Source organism: Desmodus rotundus, chromosome 12 (assembly GCF_022682495.2).
Source record: "Desmodus rotundus isolate HL8 chromosome 12, HLdesRot8A.1, whole genome shotgun sequence".
NCBI lineage: Eukaryota > Metazoa > Chordata > Mammalia > Chiroptera > Phyllostomidae > Desmodus > Desmodus rotundus.
In genome coordinates, this window is record NC_071398.1 from 89,322,520 (window position 1) to 89,340,593 (window position 18,074).

The window sequence follows — 18,074 nt, forward strand, 5'->3', positions numbered from 1 at the left end:
GTTTCCCTCCCCTACACCATAGTGAAGGTCATGATACAGGAAAACAGCATAACGATGTGGGTTTTCTTAATCAACCCTCCAAGCAGTGGCAAAAATAAATGAAACATGGGAGACTGTTTATTTGTATGTCAAGGAGAAAGTGAAATTCTCCATAGGGTGACACAATCATTTGTTTTCCCCAATGAGGCAAACAAATCAAATAGGAATAAAACAGGAGCCTACCCTTCATCATTCATGGTGTAATGGGTTCCTGCTAGATTAACCAGTCTCTTTCCTTGTTAGACTCTCCAAAAAAACAGATGTACAGTGACATCAGCAAAACAGCCAGAGATCATCAATCCACAAGACAGGAAGTGCAGCGGCCAGCCTTGCATCGTTTTTAAACATTAGCTGGCTCCCAGCTGCTGGCTCTGGCTTTGCTGTCAGGGTATGGGCTCCCCAGCAAGACGTGCCTTTGGGTAGGGGCAATGATCAGCAGGCTTTCTGGGTAGCAGTGCCCTAACACATGAAGACCCAAACCTGCGCAAGCTCTCCGGATCTGGTGGCTTAAGGTAAAAAAAAAAAAAAAAAAAAAAAAATCGTAAGCCCACTGAATCCAATGAGAAGCAGCCAATGGTGCTCCTCTCCCCTCCAACAAATTTATTAGAAGCTAGATATCAACAACATTCTGTCAAGAAGCCCAAAGACAGAGTGTGTAAGGCATCAGGGAGCCCCGGCACTAGCGTGTCTGGCTCTAGCATAGCCCATTAGGTTACCATGCTGCTTATAAGAAACAAGTCAGTCAGCTCACCCTGGCTGGCTGAGCGCCCTGAGGTCCAAGCAAGAGGCGTGGCCACATGAGGAATGATACAGGCGCTCCTGGTCCCGGGAGTGGGGCAGGGGCTGACAATGACAATGCCCCTCTACCAGTGATGCTCAGACGATAGCGGGTGCGTGAGCATCTGCATTTTCTGTAGAGAAAACGGGCACAAGGAAGACAAGAGAAGTGGGGACAAGTCGGAGATAAGGAAGGAAACCTGCTCTCAGTGCCAAACAGGGATGGAGAGCTGGGGAGCTCAGGGCACCCACTGGCCTCACGTCCACCCCCTTTCCCACTTGCAGAGCCTTGCACTCACTCCCCCTGGGCTCTGTCATCTGCCAGGGTCTTCACTGGATGGGACAGACGACACTGACAGCCCAATTCTAGAGGCCGGTGAAGTCCACCAGATCAAGGACACCCCTGGAGAGATGAAAACGGGGAAGTGCCACCTTCAGAAATAGAGGTCCTTGCCCCATTGTGATCGACTTCGCCTGAGAGTCCCAGGGACTTGGTGAACAAACATAAAATCCAGGAGAGTTATTAGAGCATATTCGATGGTATTGATAACATGGCCAACCTCGCTACCTCTGGCTGGCACACCCACAACTCAGTCTCTGTTGAGCGTCCACTGAAGCTGCCTTTCGTTTGGGCTGAAGACATCTTTAAGGGAGTCCCATTGCTCCTGGCAAGTGTGGTTGCTAGAATGGGCAGCGAACACAGGGGCCTGGGGACGCACTCAATGACTTCCTCCTGCCTCTTGCAGGTTCCGCCACCTCTGATCTATTTCTAGCACTGCCTTCCAACAGGGTTTGGAATTAAATCTGTGGCGAAGATGTCTAGAGAAAAGCAGTGACAGTTTCCGAAGGAAATGTTGTGATTTTGTCTCCGGCGAGGGCTCTCTGGGCTTTCTTTGTTGTGGGAGGGGCCGCATGGGGAATTGCAGGGTGAAAAACAACGAAAGAACAGGAGAGAAATGGGGTGTAAGGGAAGGACACGCTGAGCAGCTGGGGGCGGAGGGCGGAACCTGGAAAGAGCCAGAGAAAAAGTGAAAGACATAAAAATCAAAGAGAAGGGAATGAGTGCAAAAGCGTTTACGAATCCTTTCTCTGGCAGGTCAGCACGACCTCTGGACTCCTCCGAGTGCACAGTTTCAGGAAGTCTCTTGCCCTCCTCTCCACCACCCCACCCTCCCCACACTGCATCCCTACTGCCTGCTTACGTGTCAGTCTGCAGGACACACCCTGAGTGACAAACACAGGAGCTCTCTTATTCACTTAAAGAAAAAAATCTATCCCCAACTCTTAGCAAAGCGACTGATGCATAGGAGGTGTTCAACACATGTTTGCCAAGTACCGCGAATCCTGAAAACGAAGAAGGTGTTACTCAATGGATATCGGCCATAACAATCCCAGGGCAGCTTTGGGATCTTAAGCGGACAGCACAACAAACAGTAATAAATCCTTCCATAAGAAAGGAAAGTCTGTCCGTCCCTGGGAAATAAACAAGGAAAGCTGTGTGCAGGTTCTCTCGGTATTCCACGAGGACAAATTAGGCACTTCTATACCCGGCCTCCCTCCCTATGGGTGCAGATTTAACAGTTTGCACTCTTTGGCCTACGAGCATCATGGTCAACCTTCGAAGAGTCTGATTTACCCTTCACCTCCTCCAAGAACAACTTGGATGTTGGGAAAATACAGCCCAGTCTGTTCGACTGATGAACTTCTCGGATATCAGACTTTACTAAATAAATTCCTTGCCAGACCACTTGCTAATTTTCTTTTCTAGTGAAGATGGGAGAAACTGACATGAAAATGCAGGGCCCTGGAAATGTCTATAATATTAACATTTCCAAGAAAGGAATCAAGATTCAGACACAAAAGCGCCTCATAACACTCAGCACATGGTGATAGCCATAGAAAGCAGCAAGATAGTCGTGATGTAAATATAAGTACCACTGAGATCTTCTGGGTCTGTTTTTAAACCATACACTTGGCTTTATTCAAGGAATGGGAAAACCTTTAACAGAATTACCTCTAAAACAGAGAAATTCGATAAAAGTACAAATACTACTCCAATCCCTATTTATTTAAATTTGCCACAAACTCATTTATGCAAGAGTTAATTTCTCACTCTTGTTGAAGTTGCAGCATTCTATCATTTTTGTTTCCTGAAGCAACTCTTAATTCCCCTTAAACTCCAAGCGAGCCGAGGTTTGATTCTTTCAAGGCATATATTTAGAAATGAATGAAAATTAACTTTGTTATGAGAAAATTTCCAGTCTCTTGTGATAACTTGCAACAAGCCAGACTGCTGTAAAAGACAGAGTTGGTACAAATAAATGAAGACATTAAAGTGACATACTTTTGGAGCATTACTTCAAATTACGGCAAAGTCAAAACCATACCCATTTACTATTCAGTACAAGACTGCGAAGCATAATATATAGTTTTTGGGTTTTTTGGGGGGGGTTTCAAAGAGTCTAGATCTAGCAGTATATATGTTAACCCCTTTAGAGAAGATTTCTTTTGTTTCCCCAGTGGGACCCAACACAGATGAACAAGTGCGTAGGAGATTATGACAAACATTTTCCCCTTATCAATCTTTGGTTAAACTCCCCAAGAGAAGAGAAGATTAGCAGAAGATGAACAAAAGGGCAAACACCATTCGAACAACCTATACCGTACACCACAAAACAGTAATACTTCCTCTCCTGGGATCACTTGCCCAGCCCTCAGATACCTGCACCCCAGGCAAGGCTCCATGAGAGGGCAGAATCCAGGGTCCCCTTGGCCATGCAGCCCCACACCAGGCACAGGACACTCAACACCACCTCCAGAGGCAGCGTGGGGCAGTCAAACAGATTGGAGAAGACTCAGGTTCTGCTATTTATCAGCTACAAGGCCCCGAGAAAGTTAATTAATCTCTTTAACCTCAGTTTCCTCTTCTATAAAATGGGTATAATACCATCTACACGGTAGGAAAGTTCTAAGCATTGGAAGCCAAGTCTACAAAGCAACTGCCAGGACCCAAGCACTGAGTAGACACTTAACAGAAGTTAGCTGTTTCTTATAAATACGTGAATATGCATTAGGAAGTACACACACTTCTGAATGATAAAAATGGCTATTATTGCCTAAATGATCTTTTTTAAATTTTTTATTTTTTAATTTTTATTGTTATTCAATTACAGTTGTATGCCTTTTCTCCCCATCCCTCCACCCCACCCCAGCTGATCTTTATACTAAGCTTCACTCCCATACAAAAGCCTCAGGACCCTCGAAGTTGGTGCGATCACCATTTCCTCATATCCGTAACAAATTGGATCGAGAACGCGGGAAGCAAGCACCCTGACAGCCGGCACGATGCCCATCGCAGAGGCACAAAAGAACCGTGGGCAGATGCAACAGTCCAGAAGAATCCAGGCAATGCAGTGACAGTGCCTTCTGCTGACTGAGGCCCCAAACCAGCGTGCACAGGAATGATCACAAGAAGTCAGGTTGCCTGTGGCAGGTTGATTCCACTTTTGAAGACGAGGCTGATAAAAATCTATGTAAAATATATTTCTATCCAACTTGTTAGTCTCTACTCCCTCCAGCTGGAGTCCACATCTGTCCCCTTGGGTTCTCACAGCATCTTGCTGGCTTCTCTGGTGTACAGCTGCTCACAGTCTAGCCTATGCATCAGTAGAGCCTAAGCACCTTGAAAGAAGGTAAGCGGTTTTATTGATCTTTGCTCAATAAGTTGTTGCCGACTATACCAATTTTCCTCTCAAGATGGCAGATGCAATTCTAGTCACTTCTATGTTCCCAACAAGTTCCTTCCTGTGAAGTGCAGAATACTCTTTAAATATCTTCACAGTTGACTACTTCTGCAGCAACTCTGTCTTATGGAGCGTTTATTTACAACTCTAAAATACCGGCGGCAGTGTTATCATCACGATAAGGCAAGAGATAACGTCAAACCAAATGATCACCATCACCATCTCCAGGAAGCTTTCCCAGATGACCTCTGCCCAGTTTGGTCTTCTTGCTCTCCCCAAATGCTCAAACCATTCATTCATTTCGTTCAGTCAATCATTACCCTGTTGTGGGCTGGCGCTGGACTAGGCACACCTGGACATATAGAAATATAGAGATGAAAGTGTTTGTCTCCAGTGGAATGATCGGTAGGGGGTAAAAGGTGAGCAATTAAGAAACTGCATAGAGTGAGCATAAAACCAAGTAGGGGAGATAAAGTCACAAGGTATGGCTGCAGGGATTCAAGGAAGAGCATGCAGAAGGCAGGGAGACACGTGGAGAATTTGAACAGGAAAAACCATCAAATCGGGGACTCGCGCTATCATGATTGTTTCTAAAGAGGAAGAATGGGGATTATCTTTACTGCAAAAGAACAGAAACATATCATTGACAATCATCAAGTTTCTATCTCAGAAGTAAACACTTGGTATTGCCTTTAATTTGATTCATAAAAGAGGAAGTTAAATTGAAGCAGGAAGCAGTGAACAGGGATCAGGTGCCAACCCAACAGCTCACAGCAAGTGAGAACCAGGTTCAAGAACATGCTCCACACAGAGAATTATGTCGTGGCCTGGGGTGTTTTCAGGGGCTATTAAAAAGCTGGAAAGTATCTAACCCTCACTGTCCCTTAATCCCTGAAGTTTCACATGTGAAAACTAACAGCTCTTCCTTGAAGAACAAGTCAAACACAGCAATTATAAACAAACAACCCAGTGAAAAACCAGTTTGGGTCAAGCTTCCTTCAGAAATTAAAAGTCAACACAGGTGGCAGAGTCAGGCAATGTCAAGGCTTTGGAACAAGAGAGGATATTCACATCAGTACGTTCAGCAAACTAATAAAAAGACAAAACGCTGAAACGCAGGCCCGTGTTTACCCTGGGTTATTTCCTTTAGGAAAATGGAACACTAGTTTCCTGAGAAAGGTACATCCAGTGAAAATGTGATACACACATTAGTCAATACGTTAAGATTTTATGGAAAGCAAAGAAGGAATTGCAAAACCAAAGCAAAATGACATCAGAAGCACTGCTTTCCGCTCCACCTGCGCCCAAGGCGACGCTGCATTTCCCTGGGGCTTCAAAGATGTCAAAGTCGTGATGAACAGCAAGCATAGAGCTGTCCCCCCTGTTCCTAGCATCTCTGGAGGAGGGAATGGGGCTCAGTTCTTCAGTATAAGCTTGGCTGCAACGCAACTCTCGCTTCCTCCCCCCAAAGTGACGTGGGCTGGGGTCCTCACCACTTAAAGACATTTCACAGTGTGCTGCCCAGTCCTAAGATTTTTTCTAGAAACAGGTTGTGCCTCCTCATCAGCCTGCTTGTTCACCATTTAGAAGGGAAATAAGCTTGGCTGCATAGAAATCATTGGCCTCTAGAACACAGCAATTCTCCCCAAAAAAGTCCATTTATGCTTTTTTCTGACCGAAAGTTTTCCATTCACAAGGCCAGGGAAAGCTTTTGAGGCACAAACAATGGCAGTGAGGCAAGGCTACCAAATTTTTTAAAGGCCTAAAAGTTGCACATCAGTAGAGCTGTTTGTAGTGACAGCTATGGTGGGTCACCAGAGAGGCGAAACAAGCAAGATGCAGCTGATGCCCCCACCCCGCATAACCTGAACAATCTCTTCGACCTGGTGTGACCCCAGAGAGAAAAGGATTTGTAGAATGTGTGTTCTTTTGCTTCAGAAAGGCCAGCCTACGTTCGCTCTGAGCCATCAGCCGCACAGACGCACTGTGGAAAGGTGCACAAACCAGGGCCTTCCCACTGCACACGGTGCTAACACCCTCCTCTTGCCCCCGGGCCAAGCTGGGGTCAGGCTGATATTACATGAGGCAAATAGGACCTTACTTCACAAGCAGAAAAACACAGAGCTCGCTTTGGGGACAACCCTCCCTTCTGCGGTTTCCGACAAACACAACGTTATCCAGTCACGTGCATCCAATGGCGACCCCACCAGGGAGATGAGAAGTGTGATGCCCCTTTGGATGGACGGGCTAGAGAGCTGGGCTTGCAGCCACACTTGCAAAGAAGGGAATTTTGTTCTGACTCAGGCTGTGGGGACTCTAAGCAAATTTTTTTGAAGGGAGTAAGCCCTTCATAGGAGACGTGATGGTGAGACCATCGCCCCTGCCAACCAAGCCTTCTATCTTGTCAACAAGCAATAAGCTCCGTCCAAGAGGCATTCCAGAAAATGTTCATCAGGAACACACCTACGTTGCACACACACGTCTAGTGGGAGTTTAAGAAGCATTCCGCATGCTACCCAGGCAAGTTTCATTTAAGTAGTTTGTTTTGGCTGTGGCTTCTGATTTTAACGGTAAAGGCAAAGCAAAAGATCACTTGGGCACTGATTAGCGCTTTTATTCATCTCCAGTAATGAACTAACATTAATATTTACTTCTAAAAACAATTATTTATAAAGGATGTAATCACTCAATGGAACATTTGTTCATGAAGTTTATAAACATGGAAAACTTCGGCTTTCTGATGCTTATAATTCACTAATGGCCTTCTTGTAAACTTGCAGCAGAAGAGGCCACCAGCGTGCGAGCTACTCATTTTGGGGGGAATTCTGTCCTTCACTTTTAGTTCATTTGTTTTTGAGCATGCTGTGCAACCCGCTGAAGTTTTAGAGGGGTGTGTGTGTGTGTGTGTGTGTGTGTGTGTGTGTGTAGAATTCTTTAGACCCATAACGCAGAATACGGTTGATGGCTGATGGGCAGATTGAGATTAAAACCAATGTTTCACAATTGGGTAAAACCATAAAACTTTTTTTAAAGGCACAGCAATTATTTTTATGTGATTCATTTCTTTAAACCATAGCTTTAATAAGCAATTTTTATACTGTGAATTCAGAGGTAAGCTGAAACTTTTTCCCCCTCCATCCTCATCGCTGATTTTCAAAGAACAAAAGAACTCATTAGCACAAAAAATGAGTTAGTTTTTCTCCCTGACCTTTATAAAGCCTTTCATCCAGATAAAATTTAATTGCGTTTAATATTAATATGGACATAGCAGAGGACAGGAAAGTTAATGCACAAGGCAGGCAATTTGGCTGCATGTTTATTTTGATAACCTTTCTCTAGCTGTGTGTGTGTGCACTTTTGGGGGCATGCCACAACCTGCAAGGCAGGTACCTTCCTGGGACTGTCACTTCTGCTAATGTCATCATAAAACTCACAAAGTCTCATTCTCTGTATTTACGGCATGTTGACATCCATTAAAATGCATATATAATTGGGCAGACCACACGGTCTACCCCTGACACCCTTCTCCGACTTAGTTCTGCAGGTGAGTTGCTAGACACCTACCAAGTTACGATTGGGGGCTAGGTGGGATGGGGGGGAGTCCCGGAGAGGGCAGCCAATAGCCCCCTGTCTGGACGGGGCACTGGGCTTGAAAGCCTCCTTAGATCGTGGGAACCATGCTCCCCATTTCACTGCCCCAGTAAAGGAGCACTTTTCTGATTCAACCCCAAGTGACAAACCCTTCAGCAACCTCTCTGCAGGGTGACCCACACACCATCCCCTCAGTGGCTACAGCAGATGCCCACCTATGACCTCACTGGGCTAAACAAATGACTCATACTCCTGGAACGGAAGACACCACGTGCCCCAATCCTACCGTAAAATGCCTCCCTCTATCTCGCGGTCTGTGAGTTACCCACACCCCACACAGTGGGCAGGTAGACTTTCCTGTGGTTTCCAAAATCTAGTGTAAGCCTTCCTCCCCCATTGCAGGACTAGGGGCTGGCACATCCACCCTGCTTTCGGCACCAGCCCCGACCTGGCTGGGCGAGGTTACTAAAGACCCAAGGTGTGTGAGGTGGAGATACGTAGTCACACAGTCAGATACAAACTCCCAGCTGCTCACCCGTGGGCTTATGAATAGCTTAGAGACAGAGATCTTCATTTTGACTGGCATGATGTGAAAATCATCGACAAAACCTCTCCTGACTAAAACCATCCTCAGAAGATTTAAATATTAATTTTCTGGGAAAATGGGTCCGCTCTAACAATATTGAGTTCAGTGGTTCTTGGGTAGTAAGAAATCTAGTTAAAACCCTATTTTCATGGCTAAAAATACTCTAACAGAAGTTTAAAAATAAAATTCGAGGAAGTCTAGGAGCAGAATAGTCTTACTTCAAAGCCTTTACCCACTTCTTGTAAAGGGGAGAGTAAGAAATGGGAGAGAACAGAGGAATCTAGAAAGGGACAGAAATATGTCCCCAAGAAAAACTGCAGCTTGAAAAGGGTCTCTCACGTCCCCCCTCAGGGGCCACTCCGCACACATCTCCTCTCTTGAGGGAATGGGGTCCATGAGAAAAAGGAGCCCTGTGGTCTCCCTGCCACTATCTCTTCGCAAGAAGTCAAGGTGGTGCCCACATGGCGGAAAGAGTCTCCAGAGGTCAAGGTCAGTGTGCATTCAGCAACTGCTTATGAAACACTCATGCCCTTAGCACCTGGCAAAAGCTAGATAGTCTCAGAGATGCTATGGACGTACTAACAGGCGGGCTTATAGCTCTGCAAACAATTATAAAGCAATTAAAGACAATGACTCTTAATGGCAGAGGGAAGGCCCTGAGAGAAGGGTCAAGTGGAGAGACTTGAAAGATAAGGCAGTATTTCCCACGCTGTCAAGATAGGTGAGCTAGGGGGGTGGCAGGGGGCGGGACTTCCAGGTGGATCGAATTTATAAGCAAAGCCTAGGCGATCTGACAACTACGCCACGCTCTAAGCAGATTCAAGGAGGGAGTGTCAGGAAAGGGCCTGCTCAGATAGGGAGGGACCTTGCTCAGACCTCTAAGCCACTAATATCAGCAGGAAGGCTAAAGGACCAGACTTTTGTGTTAGTAACATCATTTCTGGGAACAGAAGGGATTGGGCTCCAGGCAAGGAAATTGGTAAGCAGGTTTTTGAGGGGCAATCCAGGAGCCAGGTGAGAGGTGGTGAGCCTCCACACTAAGACACTCTGCCAGGTAAGGCGAGGACACCAAAGATATCATTTAGGAGGTAAAATGATGAGCACCTGATGGCTATTTGGATGCCGATGTTCAGGTAAGGAATAAAGTGAAATCGAGGAAATTCAAAGGTATTTGGCACGAGAAGCAATTGGGTCAATGGTAGAACCATCACCCCAATGTGGTATCTTTGTGGTATCAGGGGAGATACAGAGCAGACAGGTGAATGGACGGGGCAGAAGCCCAGGACAGAGTTGTGAACCAGAGGTCACACACCAGACACCAAACGTGCAGACAGAAGTAAAAGTACAGAAGTGACTATTCAGCAAGCACAGCGCACAATGCAGAGGTTCTTGACCTTCTTGAATCGCGGACCCTTAAAAGGCTGATCAATGGGATGAGGCTAACCACTACTGACAGGCTGAGCCGCACCCCTACAGAGGTTCGGTTGCGTACACACACACAACGTGTGAACGCCAGAGGAATTACACGTCCTTTGAAACTCATCTATGAGCTCACAGATTAAGAACTCCTAGTACAAAGCAAGAAGAGCAGAGGGCTTAGAAAGGGGAAAGTTATGAAACAGGGCACAGAAGAAACCGTGAGAGCTGTCCAGAAGCACCAGAGCCTTGACCGTGACTGGAGACCACTCTTTCTAGACATGTATATGGAATAACAGGCAGGGCCGGGTTTCCACAGAGTTTTGATTGTTGTCGTTTTTAATTTTTTTCTTATGTAAAATTTCAAACATATTTAAAGTAGAGAGAACAGTATACTGTGGCCCCCTGGACCTATGCTTGAACTTCAAAGTTGTCCACTCATTTCATTCATTTTATTTCTCAACAATGATCGACTTACTTCCTTTCATTCATATCAACTTGCACCATGTCACTCCTAAATAGCAGTACCTGTCTCTAAAAGGAGCACACTAAAACAACATAAGCATGCCACCGTTATCACAGCTCTAAAAAATAACAAGAACCTTTAAAATCATCAAATACCCAGTTAGTGTATAACTTCCCCCCAATTGCCTCCTATTTTTTCATATTCTTTTTGGTTTGTTTCCATGAGGAGTCAAATAAGGCCCACACATTCTAACTAGCTGAAGAGCTTCTTCAGTCTCTTTTAATCTACAGGTTCCCTTTGCATATCTGTCTTTGCTGGCCCACTTGGTCATTTATTCTGTATAGGTTTGTTTTGCTTTGCTTTGGGTTTTTTTTTAATCCTGACTGCACCCTGGAAATACCATTTAATGTTCATTTTATTCCTCTAGATCCTGTAAATTGGTACTGAATACAGAGATTTGATTAGATTCAGGCTCCATATGTTGGCAACAGTAACTTCGTAGGAGGTGTGGAATTCCATCAAGAGACATACAGGTAGAGGACTTTCTCTTTAAAAATGGGGCTGATAAATCATGCCTGTCTGCTATGGGGAAGAAATGAGGGGGAAGGATAGGAAAGAGCAAAGACAGTGGATAATGAGAAAAAACCCAAAAATATACACAGCAGCTGCATACTCTACTCCTAGGACCAGTCCAGAGTCCCGCGCTTCTCTTCATAGATTCAAGGCGATAACTGGCGCCCACCACAGCGACCCTAAGGGCTCCAAGAAGACTAAATTAGTTTGCATTCAGTTGGGGAAGTATTTCCTAAATTTTAAAAAGTCTATCATTAAAACTTCCAGAATTAGAAGTTTCTGTGCTGAAAGAGTTAATCTCCCAAGAAAATTCACTACAGAGGCCTCTCTGCCGTATCACCCACGTGGGTAACTATTCTGGCTTGTAAACACAGGAGCCCTTATAACCACATCCCCTGACCCGCCAGGGGAATGAATATTCAGCCAATACTATAATATTGATGTAAAGCAGGAATAAAGAGATTCAAGCCTACACATACAGTTTTAATTAATTTTCACCGTTATCCTCATGTGACATTTTTTTCTAGGGACTAAGGTCTTTCATTTTACAGAGTGCACCTCTGGGGATCACAGGGGCCCCAATAACTGATGTCCCCTAAGGAACACATTCATTCTATCAACTTGCCTTCCCGGTCAACCTGTCTCGTTGTCTGTGACTTCCCTGTTGCCCTTGCCTCAAAAAGACAAATTCTCTCTCAACGTCTCTAGCAGGTAGGCTCCGACTCGCAGGGTGTTCTGGTGCGCTGTAATGACTCCGCCGTCAGAAACAAACGCGGGGCTGAAAATAAAGCGTGCTTGCATTTAAAGCGCAGTCGTACCAGGTTAAAAAAGGGGGAGGCTCGGATAAATTAATAGGGTTTTCATGATAAAATTTTACACTTGAAAAACTTTCATCTGAAAACAAGCCTGTTGAAATCATGAGGATGAGTGGACAAGTTAACAATCAAGGAGCGCTTCCCAGAGGCTGGTCCAGAGACCAGGGACCGTCCTCTGTGAAATGCAAAAGCTAAGGGCAATCTGTTCAATTTTCCGTGGCGATTCATTCACCCACCACGGCCTGACGCCAATGGTACCTCTGCTAGGACCCCTGGAAGTACGAGTCCACCATCTCGCCACTGTCCCTTACTGGGCCACATATCGTATTACAACACACATCACGCTACACGTGAACAGACACTATATTCAGACCACGTGCTCTTTATCTCCCTAGACAGGGGACCATGTCAGGCATGTCCACGTGGCACAAGCCCTACTTGGTGTTTCTCATGTGTTTGTCACACGCTTGAGTGAAGCACTTTCTCAGTCTTCCTCACAGCAACCTCGTGAGGTGGACAGGAAGGATGGAGATCATATACCCTTTTAGATTATAGATCCCTCCCTTATTTTACATGAGGACATCCAGTTCAAAGGTATGTGATCGCCCCAAAGTTTCCCGGGAACCCAGTCCATTTTGAAGGGAGATGAGAGAAAGTCTTCTTCTCCCAACAGCCCAAAGAAGATTTAAAACCCTCCTTTGCAGAGGCTGACGATTAGGCATTGGGAGATCTTTCCGGGGCTGTCCTCCGTGGGAGACAGGGCCGTCCCTAGAGATACACAGTAAGCAAATTGGGACCGAAGGCATTTGAGGAGCACCATCCCCACACCCACTCAAAGGCAAGAATTTTCTAACTGAAAGCATTTTCAATTACTAGCTTGTTCTAAAAGGCTGTGGCTTGCTTCGAATCGCCATGGACAATGCTCTCCGCATACACACAGCCTGCCCTCTGGCTGGCCTCCTCCCTTCCTGCCTGGACAGGACAGGAGGCTCTCCACATGCGGTGGAACCTGTATACTCCAGGCTTTGCTTGGGGTCCCTTCCAGGGACTGCAGGCCAGGGAGAACCCACTCTGGCACCACCATCCCTTCTGCAGCTTTAGAAAAGGGAGCTAGTTACAGGGACATGATATAATCAAGTCCTAGGGACTTAAGCACTGTCCCTCAGGCACACATAGGGGGTTGGGAAGGAGGGGTGTGGACCCCAGAGGGAGGAATCACCAACTATGAAATTAGCAGGGACAATAACTTGGGGTGAAGAATTCTCCCAGTGCCCCTGAGGTAATACCAACTCGGCAAACTCTTCTTTTACAGTTGCGGTGTTTATAAAATTTTTTTTTTTTTTTTTGCTTTGAGGGCTCCGGGAGACCACGGCAGGGCACCTGTTCACAATGACTGCTAGTAGAGACCCAGTCGCCTCCAGGAGAGAAGGGAGAGAAGTTACCGTGGTATTTATAGACTTGCTTGCTGGGAGAACAGAAAATCTGGCATCCTATAGTGAACGACATTTGGGATTTTAAAACCAGATAACTACTCACATCAGAATAGCTACTGCACTCCCAGTTCCCAAACACCGAAAAGCAGCTTAGGTAAGTTCTAACACCGCACAGCGTCTTCTCACCCAGAGCTACTCAGGCAGGGCACCCAGGCACAGCCCACGGAAATAAGATACATTTGCACATAAAGAGAAAAAAGTCCTAAGACTATAGCACCTAAGCCTCAGGGATGGTCCTGCGAGCAGGGGACCTCCTTTCAGGAAACTACACAGTAAGATTCTTTATTTAGTTGCTTTGCTCATGGCTTACCTCACATTCAGAGCCCAGCCTACTGCTATTGTCATTACGAACTTCAAACTGTAGAGCTGCATATGCAGCAAGGCAGAGCAGAGACAGAACAAATTAAAAGGTCGCACTTAGCATTAAATTATTTAATGTGTCGATGATCTCAGTATTAAATTCCGAATCACTGGCAGCCACCACACACAGCACCGACCAATCCACACGCTCACGGAAACTGACAGGCCACCTGTCATATTCCTTTGATTTAGAACCGGGTTTTTTTTTTCACATACACAAACATGTTTTGTTCAGTACAGAATGTATCCAGGAAGATGGAGATAAAGATCACCATTAGAAGAATAAGAACTTTAATCTTAACAATCAAGTAAGGGGGTGAGGGTCCTGACAATATTTCTAGGTCAAATCAAAGTCACGACCCAGAGAGCAAAAATAACTTTCTCCGTCACTTAAGTCATGGGATTCGAGCCAAACCGGTAAACGTCACAGGGAAATTCATGTTCAATTGTAAGTAAAGCTCTAACAATTCCGGCTCCCTCAGGCTGCCTTGTCCCTAGAGGTTGTCAGCCAAAGGGAGGCGGTCACCACCATTTATGAGGGTTGATTAGTGCAAGACGACTTTGCAGATGTCACAGTCCTGGGCTACCTGTAATTTCCATCGTGCACATGAGGAAATAGGAAGTCAGAGAGGCGAAGGGCTTGGCCAAAGTGGATGCTAGAAGCACCAGAACCTATATTAAACCAGGTCCATCGGCCCATAAGATCCTTCCCAGCTCAGAGAGTCTGTGATTGTAACAGTTGTTATGAACAACTACCATTTCAATGAATATGTATTATGTGTAAGCTTCCAACCAATTGACATACATTTGCCCACTTAAGGAAACCACCACCACAGCAGAACGAAGCATTCTACTGGCCCTGCAAGTCCACGGTACACTCAACGACAGGGCTGTTCCGTCCACGGACCACAGCATAACTGAATGGAGTCCAAGAGTTTGGCTGTGATGATCAATGATATCTACCCGTGATGTTACCAATGAGCACCCACCCCTATAAACATGAATGCTTGCTGGACGTGAACACTGCAAGAGGGGCCTACATCTTTCCTTAATTATTGTCAAATTCTTTGACATGCTTCTAAACCAAGTCCAAACAATCTGATAGTATCTCAGGTTTCCAGCAGCCCTGGATACACTAATAAATCCCCAATTAGCTCAGAACCGTGCATTTACTAGACAGAATAACCAGCGGTATAAGCACAGCAGTCATGATCAGCAGCTCTACCGACTCCCCTACAACAGGGGGATGACCCCACCTATCTGAGGACTGCTGCGCGAGATTTAAGTGAAGTCATGGATACGCACAGCTCTAGCAGGTGACAATCACACGACATTGTTACCGCCTCTTGTTTTGAAATGGGGTTTCCTAAGTGGAGTAAGAATAGAAGAACTAAGAAACCAGTGAATGAATTCAAACCGTGTTACAAGACACAAAAGCACAAGTCTGGAATCGAGTCTCTGATTTGGGGGCAGTTCTGATATCTGATTTCTAGACAAACCAGATGCTTCCCTTCTTCTTCTTCTTCTTCTTCTTTTTTTTAAAAAGAGAAACATTAAAAAATAATACAATCTCTCTCAGTGTAGGAAAGGTTTAGGAAAAGAGCTGTGGGAATTAATGGAGAAGGAGAAGTGAAAGATCCAGCATAGTTAAACGAGGAATGAGGAGAAACACAGTAATTCACTAAAAATAACTCAATCACAAAACCAAGAGGAAGCTGCCTTGAGGTAAAAATGCATATGTATCCTGGGAATGGAAATTTCCACTAACCAAAGGAGGAAGCTTTCTTCTAGCAGCAGACTTGGAATTTGAAGGAAGTGCTTCTCCCCTGATGCCTCTCCAAAGGTTAGAAGTGCAATTTCAGTTTACCTGGGATGCTGGGTCCAACAACAAAACACCAAATAGGACTCTTCGCTTCACATTTTAGGGAGAACTTAGTAAGATTATTGCCCCACCCCGTATCTTTGATGTGTGTCTGGCAGCAACATTCAAAAAGAAACCCAACCTTTCTAGGACTTGATTTTCCTGGAAAACGTAGAATCTGGCTGGTCTCTCAGCCCTGTCCCTTTAATTGTAAAAAGTAAATCAGGTCTCCTAAAAAGAATTTTAACATAAATGCTTAATGTGTAACTTAATACTACATATTTTTTATTGATTGATTTTTTTTAGAGAGAGAGAAATTGATTTGTTGTTGCACTTATTTATGCATTCACTGGTTGATATTTTGTATGTGCCCTGACCAGGGATTTGAACTCATAACCTTGGTGTAATAGGGATGATGCTCTCACCAACTGAGCTCCCCAGCCAAGGCCAATACCGCATACTTTTAAGTGACATACACGTCACAAACTTTACAAAACACTCCTCTCTCCTTCTCCCCTTGTCTGCATGCCTCTCCCCACCCAAATACACACACACACACACATGTATATGTATATACATACACACACACATATATATTTTTTTTTTTGGATTTTCACATTATGGCCTTTAAAGTGTCAGAGATGGAGATGTTTTTCCAAACTTACTGTATTGGAATATGTTTGTTCAACCTCTTAGTAAACTATTCAAAGCAGCTTCTAGAATCATCAGATTTCCTCAAGAAAATATTTAGGCAGGTTCCTCTAATACTAAAAAAAAGGAAAGAAGGGAATCGATATACTGTCTGGTGCAATCTTAAAGCCAGTTTCAATCATGCTGATTTTCTACCGAGACACTCGGTATCTATTGTGGAGAAATCAGATATCAATTCCCACAGCCCTCTCCCGAGAACCGCTCTATAATCCGGCTCAGTGGCTCCTCGCTCTCACGGGAGCCACCCCCAGTCAGAACAGGGGGAGTCAGAAGCACGAAACAAGTCTCATATTGCATCTTGTGGTTTGGTTTCTTTAGAGAAATGTATTTGTTACCAAGCTGAAGTATGACTTCCCTTTAATTTTTGCTAAGGCAACAACCACAAGAAACTTAAGAAATCATCAGGCTCACTTTTTTTTCGTACTTTTCCACACATTCTTTACTTTGCCCATCTTTGTCATTCCAAAACGCAAGATCAAGCCCAGTAGTGTACATGGAGTGGCTGATCTCAAGTACTTTACAAGTCTGGGCATTGCTGGCCAACATCTATTTTAACTAAACCATAAACGCTTTCCAAAAAAAGAAAATCCAACCTTTGACTTCTCCAGTGTCTTCTAAATGTGTTTGCGTTAATAAAATGCTTCCACATAGGAATTTTGACGGAGTAATTTAAAACAAGGGCTTTGGAGGCAAATAGCTCTGGGGTAGGGTCTGGATTTTGTCACGTACTAGGTGATATTATCATCCTCCCTATAAGATGAGGTAACTGTAGCTTCAAGAGATGAAGCTACAAGCTCAAGATGAAACAGCCAAGGAGTGGCAGAACCAGAACTCAGACCTTGGCAGTGAATGTCCAGGCAGCCCAGGGATGCGTGTTTAGTCATCAAAGAAGCTTCGAAAGAATTTTCTAGAGTTGTTTCTCACTGAAGATACCCTTGCTGCATTTAAGGCAACCATATCTGTGGGCTCTCTCTTAGTTTTAAGGAACTTTCCAAGGCCTGACATGTTCAAGAATGACCACACACAGCCCCTACCCTCACGGGGCACACGACTGCATGAAGTCATACCACCTATCAGCTGTGCTTCCTAACCAGAAGGTCACCACTAGCTTTCACACGTGCCGAGACATTATCCCCTCTGCTCTGTGATGCTCCCCAAAGGTCCCCCTGCCAGTCACCTCTGGCCTTAAGCAACCTTGTCTATGAATATCAACGTGCCTTGCCGAGATGATTTTCTACTTCTAAAGAAAACAGGTTGGAAAGCACCATACTATGGCACTAGAGGGGCTGTGTAGCAAGATGGTCCAGTTTGCTCTTGTGGTACCAAGTCATCCAGGAAGGAGCACCTGAGACCTCGCTGGGTGATCTAGACAAGCTCTGAGGTCACTTCTGGCTCTCAGCTTCCTGAACGGGAACTGTAATTGGCAAATCAAACTTTTTTTCTCAGTACCCACTCAGGACTCGCAGGACGACACGGAGTTTGGACTTGAGCTAAGCTGTGTATTATAGTCATCCAGAATGAGGAGGAGCCCGCTTTTTGAGAGCGCCTCCATAGGTAACCTCTTTAGCCTTCCTCTTTTCCCTTCTCTGGAAACAGTGCAGAACAGGGAACATGGCTGCATGATAACTTACTTAAAACATGAG

The 18,074-nt window shown here is 45.1% G+C and overlaps 1 protein-coding gene across 2 annotated transcripts in view; it reads right to left on the reverse strand.

The window, feature by feature from the left end:
• C12H1orf21 (chromosome 12 C1orf21 homolog) overlaps positions 1-18,074 on the reverse strand; it is a 188,893-nt gene that overhangs the window by 128,691 nt on the left and 42,128 nt on the right. The window contains exon 1 of one of the 2 annotated variants that reach the window (XM_024552706.4): positions 13,810-14,024. The exons of the other annotated variant lie outside the window; for it this stretch is intronic. The gene's annotated coding sequence lies outside the window, so the exon portion shown is untranslated. Of the gene's footprint in view, positions 1-13,809; positions 14,025-18,074 lie in introns of those variants that run through there. 2 annotated transcript variants of the gene reach the window in all.